Source organism: Triticum urartu, chromosome 5A (assembly GCF_056163025.1).
Source record: "Triticum urartu cultivar PI428250 chromosome 5A, HENAU_Tu73, whole genome shotgun sequence".
In the NCBI taxonomy this organism is placed as follows: Eukaryota; Viridiplantae; Streptophyta; class Magnoliopsida; order Poales; family Poaceae; genus Triticum; species Triticum urartu.
This window is the reverse complement of record NC_141877.1, coordinates 504810605-504829429: the sequence shown is the minus strand read 5'-3', so window position 1 is coordinate 504829429 and position 18825 is coordinate 504810605. Positions and strand designations below refer to the sequence as shown.

At 48.1% G+C, this 18825-nt stretch overlaps 1 pseudogene; it reads left to right on the top strand.

Annotated features, from left to right (window-relative positions):
- Positions 1 to 1542: 1542 nt before the first annotated feature.
- On the top strand, positions 1543 to 3374 carry LOC125556428 (premnaspirodiene oxygenase-like; annotated as a pseudogene).
- The last annotated feature ends 15451 nt before the right edge of the window (positions 3375 to 18825 follow it).

Here is an 18825-nt window from a genome sequence, read left to right as displayed (position 1 = left end):
TTCATCACAATGTTATTACAAAGTTGCCAAACAATCACCTCAGCAAATAATGGGAAGTCCGACACATCAAAACATTAAACATGTTAACTAAGACAACAACACATAATAAGTAGTCTATCATTGATACATCATCCAAATTGGGACATACATTCTACGCTAATCAATTCGAGTTGTTTGCTACAAGCCAAGCTCCATCGGTTCCTTGTATTGCATTATGACGCAGCCAACTATTACCTGACCATAACAAGTGGCCTTAGAGATTTTTCACCCCCTTGCAACCAATACCCAAAAATGTGTGATGTATTATGAGGTGGATGTCATATTAAATGCCAAGTACACACAGACATCGCTTTTCTTTCCCGTCTCACATGGCGAATGAGGGAAAACCTTCCTCCCCTCGATCTCCACCAGGATCCCGTGCATTCGCCTCCTCCGCCTACCGCTCCGGCGGCCAGTGGTGGGGAGGGGAATCCTGATGCCTCGGCTCCAGCTAGTAGATTGCTAGGGTTTTAGTCCTCGCAAGGGCGACGCTCGGACGGATGGCGATGTTTATTCTTCGAGTCGGTCTTTCAGACTCTGATCCTCCTCAAGTTTGTCTGTCAGCACAGGTTAGATGGAGCTCTGACGTAGATTTCTGCTAGCTCCTTAGGGCGGCGAGGTTAGGGTTTCTCGTTGTGCGTACGCAACAAGGAGATTTGGTGTCAGATTCTTTAGATAGATTCAAGAATTCAACAACGACGACTACAGCTCCAGGGCGCCGGTTCATAGGGGCATGTGCATGAAGACTTCCTAGCTCTCATCGACAAGGTCAGGTCGGCTTCGGTATGAGAGCGGTGACGGCGGCATGTCGGCGGCTCGTTCTGGCGGCGGTAGTGATTAACCGGTGGTCCATGGACCTTGATGTAACTTTTATTATGTTTCATGTGCTTTATACTTCTGGTGAATCTTTATAATAGATATGTTCCTTTTCGCAAAAAAAAAAACTAAGTACACAATGGGAAATGCAATACACATGCCAAACTGCAATAAACAAGAAGATCATGTGTAGTTTCTTGCTCGTAACAAAAACTACAGCATGTGCTCCCATGCCATTTGTACTTAACCGGAGGAATACTTTGATCTTTAACGGTAGTTTGAGATGACATATATAGCTGTTTTTCATCTCAAAAAACATATATAGCTGTTTTGATCGAAACCTGACCCGTGTATGACGTATCCATCAACGCCGAATGCATAGGGTGGAGAGTGCAAACTGATGTAAATACGGGCGACATGCCAGTGAGTGTTTATACACTAAAAAAAGGTGCACCGGGCTATAAAAGGATATGGGCTCTACACCGAAATAGACTCACAATGTCTTTCAGCTTGTAACATGAGAATACGAGGTGAGATCAATGCAGGTTTTGTTATTTGCAGAATCCAATCTTCTTCCAGAAAGAACACCTTGTGTTAATTGTGAGAGAGAGCTAACATAAAGTCCAATTACTAGTCTACTACAGAAGTCAGGCATTTCGAGCAATCTCAATCGAATTGTAATCTGCCATGGATGCCGACCTCCAGCTGCACTTGTTTCTCGTGCTTCTCGTGGCTATCCTGGTTCTGTTCTTGAGGCCCAGATGCTCGGCTGCTGGAGACCCGAGCGCTAGGCGGCACCCGCCGGGCCGTGGGCGCTGCCCATCATCGGCCACCTGCACCACCTCGCGGGCACTGTCCCGCACCGTGCCTTGAGCAGCCTCGCGCGGCGCTACGGCCCGCTGATGAAGCTCCGTCTCGGCGAGCTGGTGGTGGTGGTAGCGTCGTCCTCGGATGCTGCGCGGGAGATCATGAAGGTCCACGACGCCAACTTCGCGTCGAGGCCGCTGACCTCCATGCAGAGGCTCGCGTTCCAGGGCAACGAGGGCCTGGTCTTCGCGCCCTACGGCGACGGCTGGCGGCAGCTCCGCAAGATTTGCACCAACGAGCTCCTCAGCTCCCGCAGCGTCCAGTCCTTCCGCTACGTCCGGGAGCAGGAGCTCGGCCGCCTCCTGCGCGCCGTGGCGGAGGCCTCGGCGTCCGGCTCGCCGGTGAACCTGACCAAAGGTATATCGGCGTACCTCGCGGACTCGACGGTGCGCGCCGTCATTGGGAGCCGGTTCAGACAGCGGGACAGGTACCTGCGCGTGCTGCAGGACTTGCTGAGGATCGTGCCCGGGATGACCCTTCCCGACCTCTTTCCCTCCTGGCGGCTCGTCCTGCTCCTCAGCAGCGTCCCCGGCCGCATAAGGCGCCATAGCGAAGACATGAAGCAGATGATGGACCGCATCATTCGAGAGCGCCAGGAGGACAGGGCTGCCGACCAAGCCAAAGAGGAAGACTTCCTGGATGTGCTTCTGAGGCTTCAGGCGGAAATGGATTCCCAGTATCCACTCACCACAGAAAACATCAAGACGGTCCTGCTGGTAACCATAGCTCTATCAAGTTATTCATGATCCGATTCGATCCGCCCGCGAATGGCATGCACATTGCTGTTACTCTAACATGCATGGTCCCTTTTTTTAATCATTTCGGTTGTGTTGTAACAATTAGGACATGTTTGGCGCGGGCAGCGAGACGTCAGCTACCACGCTGGAGTGGGCGATGGCGGAGCTGCTGCGGAACCCGGCAGTCATGGGGAAGGTGCAAGACCAGGTCCGGCAAGCAGCAGCACTCGCTGGCCGTAGCACGGTGACAGAAGCCGACCTGCCAAATCTGCACTACCTGCGGCTAGTCATCAAGGAGACGCTCAGGCTGCACCCTCCGGTGCCGCTGCTGCTCCCTCGCGAATGCGAGAAGCCGTGTCAAGTCCTGGGCTTCGACGTACCAAGAGGGGCCATGGTGATCGTGAACGCGTGGGCGATCGGCAGGGACCCGGCGCACTGGGACAACCCGGGCGTGTTCGCGCCTGAAAGGTTTGAGCAGGATAAGCGGGACTTCAAGGGGACGAACCACGAGTTCCTGCCGTTTGGTGCTGGGAGGCGGGTGTGCCCTGGCATGTCATTCGGGCTGGCGCACGTTGAGCTCGCGCTTGCAGGGTTCCTGTTTCACTTCGACTGGAAGCTGCCGGGCAAGGATCGTCTGGACATGACGGAGGCATTCGGGATCTCTGCAAGGCTGCAGTTTGATCTTACGGTTCTGGCCGTCCCCCGTGTCCCGGTGCCCACGACGAAGCAGTAAATGTTATTGATAGTACTCCCCCAATCACAAAGTATAGGGCATATCAGTTTGTCCTAAGTCAAATTTTATAAAATTTCATCAACTTTTACAAGAACTTACAATACCAAATATACATGGTATGAAAATATATTCCACCGAAATCCAATAGCATTGAATTAGTACTTAGAATATGATGATCAACCATACCATACCAAGCAGGAAGCAACAATGTCTATTGAGTCGCCAATTACCTTGTGGATACCAAGAGCCTCTCTGACAGTGTCATTTTTCGCCCATATCAGGGACAACACATTTTTTACCATCTGCAACGAATAAGAAATACTCTCAGATAAGAAAACATTGTGCATTTATGCTACAAATTTAGTAGTACTAATTTGTGACTAACTCTACACTCCTGAGAAATCTCAGACAACTGAATCCCGGCCCTGGTAGTGTAGTCCTCCTGCAGCTACACCATCTCCCGTGGGCCTGATTTTTTTTTTTTTTGGTGCCGGACGACGATCCCAGCCAGCGCTAACATTGTTGTCGGGCACTCCATTCCTTCTATGTGAGAAGGAACTTGTCGACTGATAACACGCAAGCGTAGAGATCTACCGTAATCTTTTGATGATGAAGCATCAGTGATTCAGTGAGATCAGGTTCTACTCTATTTCAACTTGGTCTTCTCGCTGAAGCTCGTAGAGGTGGTTTTATGCTGGTGACATATATCTATGAGATGAGATCTTACAGAGGATTGAAAGTGAATGGACGATCAGTCCTGGTTTCTATTGATTCTCAAGTATATATACATCTAGGAGAGGTGGGAAGAAGAGGTGTCTGTTCGGAGGCACCCCTCCATAATAGGTATCTTTTTTTTTAGGGAAGGCCATCATGGTTAGCTTTATTAAACGCATCGTCCAAAATCTTGGAAACGGGCCAAGACGGAGGTTCGTCAGTCCAAGTGTTACAAGATTTATTACAAAAAGCATAATTAGCTAGCACATGCGCTACTTGGTTCGCGGTTCATTAATTAGCAAATATGAGGCCATCCCGGTTGAAACCAAGTGAATTAGCAAATATGAGGCCATCCCTCATTGCCGAAGCTTCCGCAGTGACAACATCAAGCGCATTCGGGATATATTTGCATTGGGCTGCCAGAAAACTACCTTTTTCATCGCTAATGTAACACTCTCGATGCGGCTATATCTCCCACGTGTCGAAACACGACTTAGAGGCATAACCGCATTGAAAGCAATGTCGCAAGTGAGGTAATCTTCACACAACCCATGTAATACATAAGGGAAAGAGATACATAGTTGGCTTACAATCGCCACTTCACACAATACATGAATAAAGCATTACATCATCCAGATACAATCAAGTTCCGACTACGGAACCAAAATAAAAGAAGACTACCCCAAATGCCACACAGATCCCCGGTCGTCCTGACTGGGCTCCACTACTGATCAACTGAAACGGAACAACATAACGGACACGATCTTCATCGAGCTCCTCCTTGAGCTCGGTTGCGTCACCTGCACGATATCATCGGCACCTGCAAACTGGTTTTGGAAGTATCTGTGAGTCACGGGGGCTCAGCAATCTCACACCCTCGCATTTAAGCTTATAGAAAGGGTAAAGGTATGATGTGGAGCTGTAGCAAGCGATTAGCATGTTTGGTGGCTAACATGCGCAAAAGAGAGCGAGAAGAGAAGGCAAAAGCACGGTCGAACAACTATGATCAAGAAGTGATCCTAGAACAACCTACGTCAAGCATTACTCCAACACCGTGTTCACTTCCCGGACTCCGCCGAGAAGAGACCATCACGGTTACACACGCGGTTGGTGCATTTTAATTAAGTTAAGTTTCAGGTTTTCTACAACCGGACATTAACAAATTCTCATCTGCCCATAACAGCGGGCACGGCTTTTGAAAGATCAAATCCCTGCAGGGGTTTCCCAACTTAGCCCATCACAAACTCTCACGGTCAACGAAGGATATTCCTTCTCCCAAGACAATCCGATCAGACTCGGCATCCCGGTTACAAGACATTTCGACAATGGTAAAACAAGACCAGCAAAGCCACCCAGATGTGCCGACAAATCCCGATAGGAGCTGCACATATCTCATTCTCAGGGCACACCGGATGAGACTAGCTACGAGTAAAACCAGCCCTCAAGTTTCCCCGAGGTGGCCCCGCAGGCAGCTCAATTTGGACCAACAGTCAGAGGAGCACTGGCCCGGGGGGGGGGGGGTAAAATAAAGATGACCCTTGGGCAGGCCTACCCAAGGGAAAGAAAAGGCTAGGTGGCAAATGGTAAAACCAATGTTGGGCCTTGCTGGAGGAGTTTTATTCAAGGCAAACTGTCAAGGGGTTCCCATTATAACCCAACTGTGTAAGGAACGAAAAATCCGGGAACATAACACCGATATGACGGAAACTAGGGCGGCAAGAGTGGAACAAAACACCAGGCATAAGGCCGAGCCTTCCATCCTTTACCAAGTATATAGATGCATTAATTAAATAAGAGATATTGTGATATCCCAACAAAATATCCATGTTCCAACAAAGAACAAACTCCAATCTTCACCTGCAACTAACAACGCTATAAGAGGGGCTGAGCAAAGCGGTAACATAGCCAAACAATAGTTTGCTAGGACAAGGTGGGTTAGAGGCTTGGCTTAACAATATGGGAGGCATGATAAGCAAGTGGTAGGTATCACAGCATAGGCATAGCAAAAGAGCGAGCATCTAGCAAGCAAAGATAGAAGTGATTTCGAGGGTATGGTCATCTTGCCTGAGATCTCGCAAGAAAGAAGAACGAGTCCATGAGGAAGACAAACGGACGTAGTCGAACAAATCCTCACAAACGCAACGTTATCGGAACCAACCCGAAGAAGCCACACCGGAAAGAAGCAAACAACATAGTAAACAACCATGACATAAGCATGGCATGATGCACAACCAAGTATGATGCATATCCGGTTTAATGAAGCATGGCATGGCAAAAGTGCACAAGCAATCCTACAAATTAAGTGGAGCTCAATATGCAATGGTGCATATTGACGAAACACCACATTCAAGTTATTTAGTTTGATCTCATTTATGTACCCAACAATATTAAATGTTGTAAAACATGGCAAGAGGGTGACGCAAATGAAAACTACCTATCTAGGCAAGTTTAAATGAGGCCGAAACAACAAAACAACAAGTCCGGAAACTCCTCATGTGCATATTTTAGGTTTGGTACTGATCTGCTCTAAACACAATTTTAGAGTTGTTAAACATGCAAAGTGATTTCACCAAGTTAAACTAGGCATTATTCCACCCCATTTACATATAAAGTTTGTTAGAAACCGAGCTACGGTTATTTAGTTATGAATTAAAGCATTTTAGCACGACATAGGAGAAAATTTAAACAAACAACATTTTAAACATGGATGAAAATGGCATATTATGAAACTAGACAAAATTCTAAGCAAGTTTCATATATAAATTGTTTTAATCCGATGCACGGTTATTAAGTTATTATATGCATGAAGTTTAGGGGCCTATTTGCAAAACAGCGTTCTCTGAAGAAAAATAGGAAAAACGTTCAGAAAAAAAACATGCGTTGGGCCGAATCTGTCTGGCCCAACAGAGAGGAGGGGCTGGATTTGTGCTCACATTGGGCCTCAGCCCGAAAGTGGAAGTGCAGCGACCCGCTTGGGTGGGTTAACCGCCTAGTCAACCGATGTGGGCGCTTGCATCCACGCCATTGCAGAGGCCGGCGGCATGGAGGAAGCAGAGCAGCTGAAGCTTGCAGGAGGCGACGCAAGACGGGGCTGGACGAATCCGGGCAGGAGGTTGTTCCAGACAACGGCGGCGGAGCTTGGCAGAGCCGGCCATCCATGGCGGACCAAGGCAGGAAGCAGGGCAGCGGCTCCAGGGACTTGGTGCACGGCTGGAGAGGAGGTTGAGGCGCCATGGCAGGGGAACGGCATCGACGGCGGAACTTGGGGTTGCCGGCGGCGAGGACGGGGCCCTGACAGCAGGATCCGGCCGAGGACGGGCAATGGCGGTTCCCTGCTGCGGCAAGTCACAGAGAGAGGTGTAAGGGGAAGAGAGAGAAGAGGCCGGAGAGAAGAGAGGTAGGATGCGGGGATGCCTGGTGGTGCTTGCTCCGGCGAGCTCTGTCGCAGAGGCGGCGAGGTCCAGCAGGTCGGCGAGGAGAGGTGGTCATGGTGAGGAGGAGGTTGCGGCCTCGGACGCTCGCGGGTGCAGGGACGTGCGAAGCAGGTGATTGAAGGCGGCTGGAGGCCAGAGGCGACGCTGGTTGGGGAGGAGTAGGCCCTCGAGGCAGAGGCGCATGAAGCTCGGGCGGCCGGCGACTTGATTCCGGTGATTCGGGCCTGATGAAGAGCTCCGGCGCGAGGCCGCCACGTGAGGGGGAAACGGGGACGAGGGATTGGTCAGGCGGAGTGATTGCCTCGATCCGAAACTGGATCGAGCGCTAGATAGGCGGGCGTAGGGATCGATGGAGGCATGGGCTGGCGGATTGGATCGGGGAAATGAGGGGATCCCGAGGAAGAAAGGTTGGTGGGTGGCGGCGGCTTGGGAATGAGTGGTTGGATGGGACAGGATCCGTAGATTTTAGGGTTTTGTCTGGTTATATAGGTAGGGGATTAGATGTTAGGCTATTTGGTCCCTCCGATAAAAATCGGACGGTCCGAGAAGAAAAATATGTTAGGAAGTCCAATTAACAAAGCAGAGATGTTTTGTAGATGTTTGGGGATGATCCGGACCCAACGGTGACGACTGTCCGGGTCGGGTCCAAGACAGCTTTCGGGCGCGCGCGCGAGGATGGCCGCGGGCTGACGAGAGAGGTTAGGTTGGACCTGGTGGTAGGTCGTGGGCTGTGTAGACGGTCTCGAGCTGAGAGAAGAGAAGAGAGGGAGGCCCGGCAACTGTTTCCGGAGACCGAAAACGTCCAATGTTAGACCGGCTATACTGCCGCTATAGTTAATTGTTGGGGCGTCAAACGAACTCCGATTGCGATGAAACTTGGCAGGCGGTCTACCTACACTATAACAAGACCACACGCCAACTCTCATCCCATTCCGAGAACATTTTCTGGCCACTTATAAAATAATATCTCGGACGTGCCGCGGGGGCGTGCAAGTGAGTCTGGCCTCAGAACGGACAACGGAAGGAACTGGGAGACCCGGACTGTGACGCCCCGAGACCGATGTGCCAGGTGTCCTCCAGGTATTCGCTGTCGTTGCTTTGTCATTCGCTTGCGTGTTGCATCTTGTCATGTCGTCATATGCATTGCATCATCATGTTTTCAAAACTTGCATTCGTCCAGGTTTCCCCAATTTCGTCCGTTGTCCGTTCTGAGCCCAGACACACTTGCACGCGCCCGCGGCACGTCCGAAATATTATTTTCTAAGTGGCTGGAAAATGTTCTCGGAATGGGATGAGAGTTGACGTGTGGTCTTATTATAGTGTAGATAGACCGCCTGTCAAGTTTCATCGCATTCGGAATTCGTTTGATAGCCCAACCGTTAAACTATAGTGGCATTATAGTCGGTCTAACGTCGGATGTTTTCGGTCTCCGGAAACAGTCGCCGGGCCTCTCCTTTTCTTTCTTCTCAGACCTTTGCCTTCTGCACTACCTCTCACCGCCAGGCCCTACCTAACCTCTCTCGTCAGCCCGCGGACCTCCTCCCGCGCGCGTCCGAAATCTGTCCCGGACCCGACCCGGACTGTCGCCATCGTTGTGTCCGGATCATCCCCAAATATCTACAAAACGTCTCCGTTTTCTCATTTGGGCTTCCTAACATATTTTTTTCCGTCCGTCCGATTACGATCGGAGGGACGAGATAGACCCTAGACTAACCTACCCGCTATATATAAACCGTGACCAAATCCCTAATTTCTAGGGATCCTCCTAGCTGTCGCCGCCACTCCTCTTGTCTCCTTCCACCTCGGGTTCTTCCCCGATCCAGATCCTCCTCATTTTCTTTACCCAACCAACCAACAAACCGATCCAAAAATCCATCCCCACCAATCGGTTGCCCGAGCCCCGTGCTCCTCCATCGCGCCTCGTCGGCCGACGACCGGCGCCATCGCCGGCGACCACGAGTTAAGCGACCGCACCCTGTCTCCCTTCCTCCCCGTGCTTCTCTCTCACACATCGCTCGGTCCCGTTTTCGCAAGGGAACAGAAGGAAGCTGCCATGGCCTAGGCTCGGCCTCAAGATCCCATCGCCACCATCTTCTACAGCTACTACCAGGCGGCTTTGCCCGTTGGTCGCCCGGCCCTCCTCGACCAGCAGCAACCAGAGCTCGAGCTCCTTCTCCCACGCCCGAAGGCCTCCGCCTGTGCCGGTGCTTGTCGCCAGTGACAGCAGCAGCAGCACCTAACCCCTGACTCTCTTTCTCCCGTTTCTCTCCCTCCTCCGCGTGCTCCTCTCTAAGACCCCGGTCTCTCTCGCAGGAACACCAGCGCCTCCAGTTGATGCTCCAGAGCTCCGCCGGCCCTCAAGCTCGTTGCTTCCCCGCACCACCATTCGGGTACTGCCGGAGATCGTCGCGCCCGTTCCTGACCTCCACAAACATCTCCAGCCTCGCATGGTTCATCCCCGCAAGTTCCGCCTCCTTGCTGCTCGAGCGTCGCCGTTGACTGTCGCCCGCATCGGCGGCCTCTATTTTTCCTGGTCCAGATCGAGCAGCAGGAGCCGCTCATCGTCGTTGACCCGCCAGCGCCAAGGCCCAGTGCGTGCCTAGGGCTGCCTCCTCTCCAGCGCCTCCAAGGCCCAGATAGATCCGGCCTGCCCAGCCTCTTCCACTAACGGGCCAAGCCCAATGTGAGCAGCGCTCCAGATTCGGCCCAGCTCTATATTTTTTCTGCCTGGACGTTTTTCCTTTTATCCTGAGACTGCAGATTTGCAGAAAAGTCCCTAGAGTTCGTGCATTTAATAACTCATGAACCGTGCATCGGATTAAAATGATTCAAACATGTTAAATGCTTAGATTTGCATCTAGTTTCATAATATGCAACTTTCATGCATGTTTGAAATGTTTAAAATGCAATTTGTTTAAACTTGCTTAAATGCCATGCTAAAATGATTTAATTCATAACTAAATAACCGTAACTCGGATTTAAATAAACTTTATATGTAAATGGGCTAGAAAAATGCCTAGTTTAACATGATCTACTTGTTTTGCATGTTTAAAAACTCTAAAATTTGTTTCTAGGGAAGAACCGCACCAAATCTAAAATATGCATATGGGGATTTACCGGGTTTGGTGTTTGTTATATCCGACCCCATTTAAATTGTTTAGATGGTATAGTTTTGTTTTGCTTCACCTCTTGCCATGTTTAACAACATTTAATATTGTTGGGTACATAAACGAGATCAAACTAAATAACTTGTTGTGGTGTTTCTTCAATATGCAACTCCGTTCCATAATGAGCTCCACTTAATTTGTAGGATTGTTTGTGCATTTTGCCATGCCATGCCTCATTAAACCGGACATGCATCATACTTGTTTGCGCATCGTGCCATGCTTATGTTGTGGTTTTTTACTATGTTGTGTGCTTCTTTCTGGTGTGCTTCTTCGGGTTGGTTCCGGTAACATCGCGTTTGTGAGGATCCGTTCGACTACGTCCGTTTGTCTTCTTCATGGACTCGTTCTTCTTCCTTGCGGGATTTCAGGCAAGATGACCATACCCTTGAAATCACTTCTATCTTTGCTTGCTTAGTTGCTCGCTCTTTTGCTATGCCTATACTACGATGCCTACCACTTGCTTATCATGCCTCCTATATTGTTGAACCAAGCCTCTAACCCACCTTGTCCTAGCAAACCGTTGTTTGGCTATGTTACCGCTTTGCTCAGCCCCTCTTATAGCGTTGTTAGTTGCAGGTGAAGATCGAAGTTTGTTCCTTGTTGGAACATGGAGATGTTGTTCCTTGTTGGAACATGTTTACTTGTTGGGTTATCACAATATATCTTATTTAATTAATGCATCTATATACTTGGTAAAGGGTGGAAGGCTCGGCCTTATGCCTGGTGTTTTGTTCCACTCTTGCCGCCCTAGTTTCCGTCATATCGGTGTTATGTTCCTAGATTTTTGCGTTCCTTACGCGGTTGGGCTATTATGGGAACCCCTTGATAGTTCGCCTTGAGTAAAACTCTTCCAGCAATGCCCAACATTGGTTTTACCATTTGCCACCTAGCCTTTTCTTTTCCCTTGGGAGTCGCGCTCCTGAGGGTCATCATTATTTTAACCCCCCCGGGCCAGTGCTCCTCTGAGTGTTGGTCCACCTGTCAGCTGCCGGTGGCCACCAGGGGCAACTCTTGGCTGGCCTACCCGTACCTAAGACAATCTGAGTGTGCCCTGAGAAAGAGATATGTGCAGCTCCTATCGGGATTTGCCGGCACATTCAGGCGGTGTTGCTGGATTTGTTTTAACCTGTCGAAGTGTCTTGAAGAACCGAGATACCTAGTCTGATCGGAACGTCTCGGGAGGAGGTCTATTCCTTCGTTGACCGTGAGAGCTTGTCATGGGCTAAGTTGGTACTCCCCTGCAGGGATTTGAACTTTCGAAAGCCGTGCCCGCGGTTATGGGCAGATGGGAATTTGTTAATGTCCGGTTGTAGATAACTTGAACCTTAACTTAATTAAAATGAATCAACTGAGTGTGTTACCGTGATGGCCTCTTCTCGGCGGAGTCCGGGAAGTGGACACGGTGTTGGAGTAATGCTTGCGCAGGTTGCTCTCAAGTTTCTCGCTCGTGCTTTGCCTTCTCTTCTCGCTCTCTTTTGCGAACAGGATAGTCACCATATATGCTAGTCGCTTGCTGCAGCTCCACATATTTACCTTGCCTTACCTATAAGCTTAAATAGTCTTGATCGCGAGGGTGCGAGATTGCTGAGTCCTCGTGGCTCACAGATTACTCCCAAACCAGATGCAGGGCCTGATGATTCCGCTCCAGGTGACGCGCTCGAGCTCAAGTGGGAGTTCGATGAGGACTCTCAACGATACTACGTGTCTTTCCCTGATGATCACTAGTGGTGCCCAGTTGGGGGTGATCGGGGACCTTGTCGCATTTGGGGGTTCTTCTTTTATTTTGGTTCCGTAGTCGGACCTTGATTGTATTTGGATGTTGTAATGCTTTATTCATGTATTGTGTGAAGTGGCGATTGTAAACCAACTATGTATCTCTTTCCCTTATGTATTACATGGGTTGTGTGAAGATTACCTTACTTGCGACAGTGCTTTCAATGCGGTTATGCCTCTAAGTCGTGCTTCAACACGTGGGAGATATAGCCGCATCGAGGGCGTTACAAGTTGGTAATCAGAGCCTTCCCCGACCTTAGGAGCCCCCACTGATTGATCGAATTAGCTGTCGAGTTGAGTCTAGAAAAATGTTTTGAGTCATTTAGGAATTATATATCGGAGAGTTTAGGAATTCTTTTTACTCCCCAGTCCCTTCATCGCTCTGGTAAGGCACCTTGACGTAGAGTTTTGACTCTTCTCTTCTCAAATTTCACTAAAAAAGATTTAGGATCACGCGGGTATCTTGGAATCGTTCCGATGGTTTTGTGACGAGAACATTGTTCTTGGTGCCTCCTGTCTTTAGGGGTTGTGGCAGTGTCCCGGGGAGTTGAGCTCCGAGGTGTTGTCGTCACAATTTTATCGTTGCAGTTCTGGAATACCTGAGTTTAGTTCGCCGACATCGAAAATCTCTTTTATGCAGTTCGTTGGTGAGATAACCTTGACGCCACCCAGTACTGGGGCGGGAGTTCGGGAGTATTGCCATAACTCGTATAAAGATGCTTTTCGAAGGTTGAGGTAGACGATTTCCAAAGGTTTCTTGGTTATGTGTTGAAGGACGGATACAGCTGGATGTAGGATTTGTTAGTTTTGGGTGAGATATTATGCTTCCCCTGTATCCCCAACACCTGATTGCATAACCGGAAAATTTCGGGAGTTTATAAGTGGGAATTCAAGTAGCTCCTAGGATATCTTTCCGACAGATGTATGATATGAAATTGGGGTTCGACGTCTAGTGGTCCGCCTATTCACGGACGGTTTTACAGTGGTCTCGTTGTGTCTTAAAGAGTCCTTGGCTATGCCGACTCGGGGACGCTTCGTATGTCATGTGCACTGCCTTGTACATGATGGTGCTGTACGATCAAGCCCGTGTAGACCCCACCACGAAAACTTCGGACGAAATCTCTATCATATGTTTGTTCTGGCTTATTCTGAAAGCCAATCCTTGTTTTGTTTTGAGTGTGGTATTCGAGTTGCTTCGAAGTCAAATGTTGATTCCATACCTTTCCTAAGTGGTGTTCTCATGTGAATACTAATCCTTCTTGATAATCGAGTTTGTCATGTCAATCCTTTTCACCGGTGTGTTTCTCTTCAAGTGGATCCGAACATTTCAACATCCGCAAGATCCAATCTCAGCTTTCTCAACGGTGTTCGTTCATCCATTCCAAGTTGTCTTTGTTTTCCCACCCTCCCACCCTTGTTTCGCCTAGGACTCGGATTTCTTTATCGAGTATCCATCTTATTGATGTGAAGTCTCTCCATTCTTCTCCTTCAATGTTCTTATCCGGTGATTCTCGTGAAGATACTAATATTTGCCTTTTCTTCTCCGGTGGATCCAATTCAAGCTTTCGGTGTTGTTCATATTATTTTCCGTATTTCAAATGTTTTCTCATGCCGGTGCACCTTATATTCAGTTATTCCACGCTCGTTATTCTATTGTTCCGGAGTGCTCAAGATATCTCGATGATTCGTGTTTTCCACTCTGCTTTCGTTCAAGCTCTTTCGAGGATGTTATCTCATTCAAGCCATTTAATTCAACCGGTGCAATCTCTCTTTTAAAGTAATTGTTCAACGGTGTATCTTTTGAGTGGGCCCTAACCCACAGGTCTTTTCCCAGGATCTTACCTGTCTCTTCTAATTTTTCCCGGAGTTACTCCCAAATTCTTTTCGAAGTTTGACGTAAGAATGAACTGTCATCAGTCAAATGTCTTTCTCCAAGGTCTGTCAAATTATTTTCATCGTTGGCTCAACTTTTCCATTCTTCATTCCGGCATGCCTCAATAATTCACGGTGGTGTCTCTCATCGTCTTTCATAACACTTGAAGACCGAAGAAGATTTTTCCTCTCAATCTTGCTCCACTCTCCTCAAGATTCGTGGTTTTAGTTTGCTGCCATACTCTCATAATTGGTTTTGATTGTGAGATTTCTTTTCACCCATCCGGAGCAATTCAAGAGTCTTCTCAGTTTGAGTAGCCGGAGTCCATCATTTCAGTTTTTTTTCCTTTCTCAGCTTTCAGTTATCATCCTCCAATCTTACCAGTGCATCATTCAAATATTCTCTAATCAGTTCGTGATCCCTTCGTTCACTTGTATCTAAATTCTCTCAAGCATCTTCGTTCATTTGCAAATTCTTCCCGGTGTTTTCTTTATCTTTACTTCAATCGTTTTCAATTCTTACGGTGGTTTGTTCAAGACTTCTCGTCATTCGTTTATCATATCCATTCTTTCGTTGTTTCATCCTACCGGTGGTTCGTGGAAGACCTTCTCAAGTTTACGCTATATCTATCTTAATCCTTTCTACGAGAATAAGTAATATGCCAAATCCATTGTTTGTCATCAATTTAAATTGGTGAAGGATAAGCATAATGTAATTCTTATTCTTGTTTCATCGATTAAATTCAATTCCTTATTCCGGAGGCTCTTCAAATTCTCGGTTTCACTTGTTTCATCTTTCTTTTCTGGAGTTCCAAGATTCCACTTTATCTCGTCGCAAAGATCCTTCTAAATCATTACAAGGTTTCACCTTGTGTTTTCAACTTCTCTTGCTTTTATCATTAGGTTTCACCTTGTGTTTTCAACTTCTCTTGCTTTTATCATCATTTTGTTTACCGGAGTTCCTCATGGATGTCCTACATGATGGTTCATCGAGGTTTTATTTCCTTCTCGAAGCGTTCATCAACATTCTCTTCAGTGGAGTTCAAGCATTCTTCATCTTGCAATCCGGAGTTCAATTCTTTCTACCGTATCATTTGAGGTGGTATTATGTCATTCTTGATAATTTGAGTTCATGTTTCATGATTCACATGTTGTTAAGAATGGGGTATTTTAAATCCATCAACCTCTTCGTTGGAGTTATCTTGGGTTATATTTCACCTAAAGCTTTCCCTAAGGATTTTGCTATTTATGGTGCTCATAAATGATCCAAGTTCTTCTTTATCCTCCCGGTGAAATATTTTCTCGTCTCCTTGGTCATACCATTCCAATTCTTTTTCCCGTTAGTGGCAGAATTTCACCTCATAATTTTGAGATGGCTTCTATAAGTCCATAACAAGCTTTCTCTTTTCGTTGTTGGTTTTCCAACAACTCTGTTCGACTCTTGTCCTAAAGATGCTTTTCAAGCTCTTTTGAGGTAGAAGATGTTGTTTTCCCCTCCGTTCTTTTGATTCCATTCTTACTTTTGTTCTGGAGGCATTACGATGTTGCTCTCTTCAACCCATCTTTTCGTTTTGTCAGGATCGTGTTCTTTTCTTGGTTTATCCATTTAACCGGAGTGTTGTGTCCTTTTTCCTCAAGCTCTTTTCGCCTTATCAAGTCTTGCATCCCTTCTCAACCGGAGTGCTGTTCGAATTTGTTCTTCCTTGTTCCTCTTTTTCAAACGGAGTGTTTCAACTTTTTTCATCGCTGTTGTATTCTTTCTTTCAATGAGTTCAACCTCTCAAGGTTCTTTGGTTTCACTAGTTTGTCAAAGGAGCAACTTAGTTTTACCTCTTCTTTTTCTTTTCCGTTGTCCCTCTGGTGCCATTCTAGATATATCGGGACGAGATCCTCTCGTAGTGGTGGAGTGTTGTGTCGCCCCGAGACCGATGTGCCAGGTGTCCTCCAGGTATTCGCTGTCGTTGCTTTGTCATTCGCTTGCGTGTTGCATCTTTTCATGTCATCATATGCATTGCATCATCATGTTTTCAAAACTTGCATTCGTCCGGGTTTCCCCAGTTTTGTCCGTTGTCCGTTCTGAGCCCAGACACACTTGCACGCGCCCGCGGCACGTCCGAAATATTATTTTCTAAGTGGCTGGAAAATGTTCTCGGAATGGGATGAGAGTTGACGTGTGGTCTTATTATAGTGGAGATAGACCGCCTGTCAAGTTTCATCGCATTCGGAGTTCGTTTGATAGCCCAACCGTTAAACTATAGCGGCATTATAGTCGGTCTAACGTCGGATGTTTTCGGTCTCCGGAAATAGTCGCCGAGCCTCTCCTTTTCTCTCTTCTCAGACCTTTGCCTTCTGCACTACCTCTCACCGCCAGGCCCTACCTAACCTCTCTCGTCAGCCCGCGGACCTCCTCCCGCGCGCGTCCGAAATCTGTCCCGGACCCGACCCGGACTGTCGCCATCATTGTGTCCGGATAATCCCCAAAAATCTACAAAATGTCTCCGTTTTCTCATTTGGGCTTCCTAACATATTTTTTTCCGTCCGTCCGATTACGATCGGAGGGACGAGATAGACCCTAGACTAACCTACCCGCTATATATAAACCGTGACCAAATCCCTAATTTCTAGGGATCCTCCTAGCTGTCGCCGCCACTCCTCTTGTCTCCTTCCACCTCGGGTTCTTCCCCGATCCAGATCCTCCTCATTTTCTTTACCCAACCAACCAACAAACCGATCCAAAAATCCATCCCCACCAATCGGTTGCCCGAGCCCCGTGCTCCTCCATCCCGCCTCGTCGGCCGACGACCGGCGCCATCGCCGGCGACCACGAGTTAAGCGACCGCGCCCTGTCTCCCTTCCTCCCCATGCTTCTCTCTCACACATCGCTCGGTCCCGTTTTCGCAAGGGAACAGAAGGAAGCTGCCATGGCCTAGGCTCGGCCTCAAGATCCCATCGCCACCGTCTTCTACAGCTACTACCAGGCGGCTTTGCCCGTTGGTCGCCTGGCCCTCCTCGACCAGCAGCAACCAGAGCTCGAGCTCCTTCTCCCACGCCCGAAGGCCTCCGCCCGTGCCGGTGCTTGTCGCCAGTGACAGCAGCAGCACCTGACCCCTGACTCTCTTTCTCCCGTTTCTCTCCTTCCTCCGCGTGCTCCTCTCTAAGACCCCGGTCTCTCTCGCAGGAACACCAGCGCCTCCAGTTGATGCTCCAGAGCTCCGCCGGCCCTCAAGCTCGTTGCTTCCCCGCACCACCATTCGGGTACTGCCGGAGATCCTCGCGCCCGTTCCTGACCTCCACGAACATCTCCAGCCTCGCATGGTTCATCCCCGCAAGTTCCGCCTCCTTGCTGCTCGAGCGTCGCCGTTGACTGTCGCCCGCATCAGCGGCCTCTATTTTTCCTGGTCCAGATCGAGCAGCAGGAGCCGCTAATCGTCGTTGAACCGCCAGTGCCAAGGCCCAGTGCGTGCCTAGGGCTGCCTCCTCTCCAGCGCCTCCAAGGCCCAGATAGATCCGGCCTGCCCAGCCTCTTCCACTAACGGGCCAAGCCCAATGTGAGCAGCGCTCCAGATTCGGCCCAGCTCTATATTTTTTTCTGCCTAAACGTTTTTCCTTTTATCCTGAGACTGCAGATTTGCAGAAAAGTCCCTAGAGTTCGTGCATTTAATAACTCATGAACCGTGCATCGGATTAAAATGATTCAAACATGTTAAATGCTTAGATTTGCATCTAGTTCCATAATATGCAACTTTCATGCATGTTTGAAATGTTTAAAATGCAATTTGTTTAAACTTGCTTAAATGCCATGCTAAAATGATTTAATTCATAACTAAGTAACCGTAACTCGGATTTAAATAAACTTTATATGTAAATGGGGTAGAAAATGCCTAGTTTAACATGGTCTACTTGTTTTGCATGTTTAAAAACTCTAAAATTTGTGTTTAGGGCAGAACCGCACCAAATCTAAAATATGCATATGGGGATTTACCGGGTTTGGTGTTTGTTATATCCGACCCCATTTAAATTGTTTAGATGGTATAGTTTTGTTTTGCTTCACCTCTTGCCATGTTTAACAACATTTAATATTGTTGGGTACATAAACAAGATCGAACTAAATAACTTGTTGTGGTGTTTCTTCAATATGCAACTCCGTTCCATAATGAGCTCCACTTAATTTGTAGGATTGTTTGTGCATTTTGCCATGCCATGCCTCATTAAACCGGACATGCATCATACTTGTTTGCGCATTGTGCCATGCTTATGTCGTGGTTTTTTACTATGTTGTGTGCTTCTTTCTGGTGTGCTTCTTCGGGTTGGTTCCGGTAACATCCCGTTTGTGAGGTTCCGTTCGACTACGTCCGTTTGTCTTCTTCATGGACTCGTTCTTCTTCCTTGCGGGATTTCAGGCAAGATGACCATACCCTCGAAATCACTTATATCTTTACTTGCTTAGTTGCTCGCTCTTTTGCTATGCCTATACTACGATGCCTACCACTTGCTTATCATGCCTCCTATATTGTTGAACCAAGCCTCTAACCCACCTTGTCCTAGCAAACCGTTGTTTGGCTATGTTACCGCTTTGCTCAGCACCTCTTATAGCGTTGTTAGTTGCAGGTGAAGATCGAAGTTTGTTCCTTGTTGGAACATGGAGATGTTGTTCCTTGTTGGAACATGTTTAC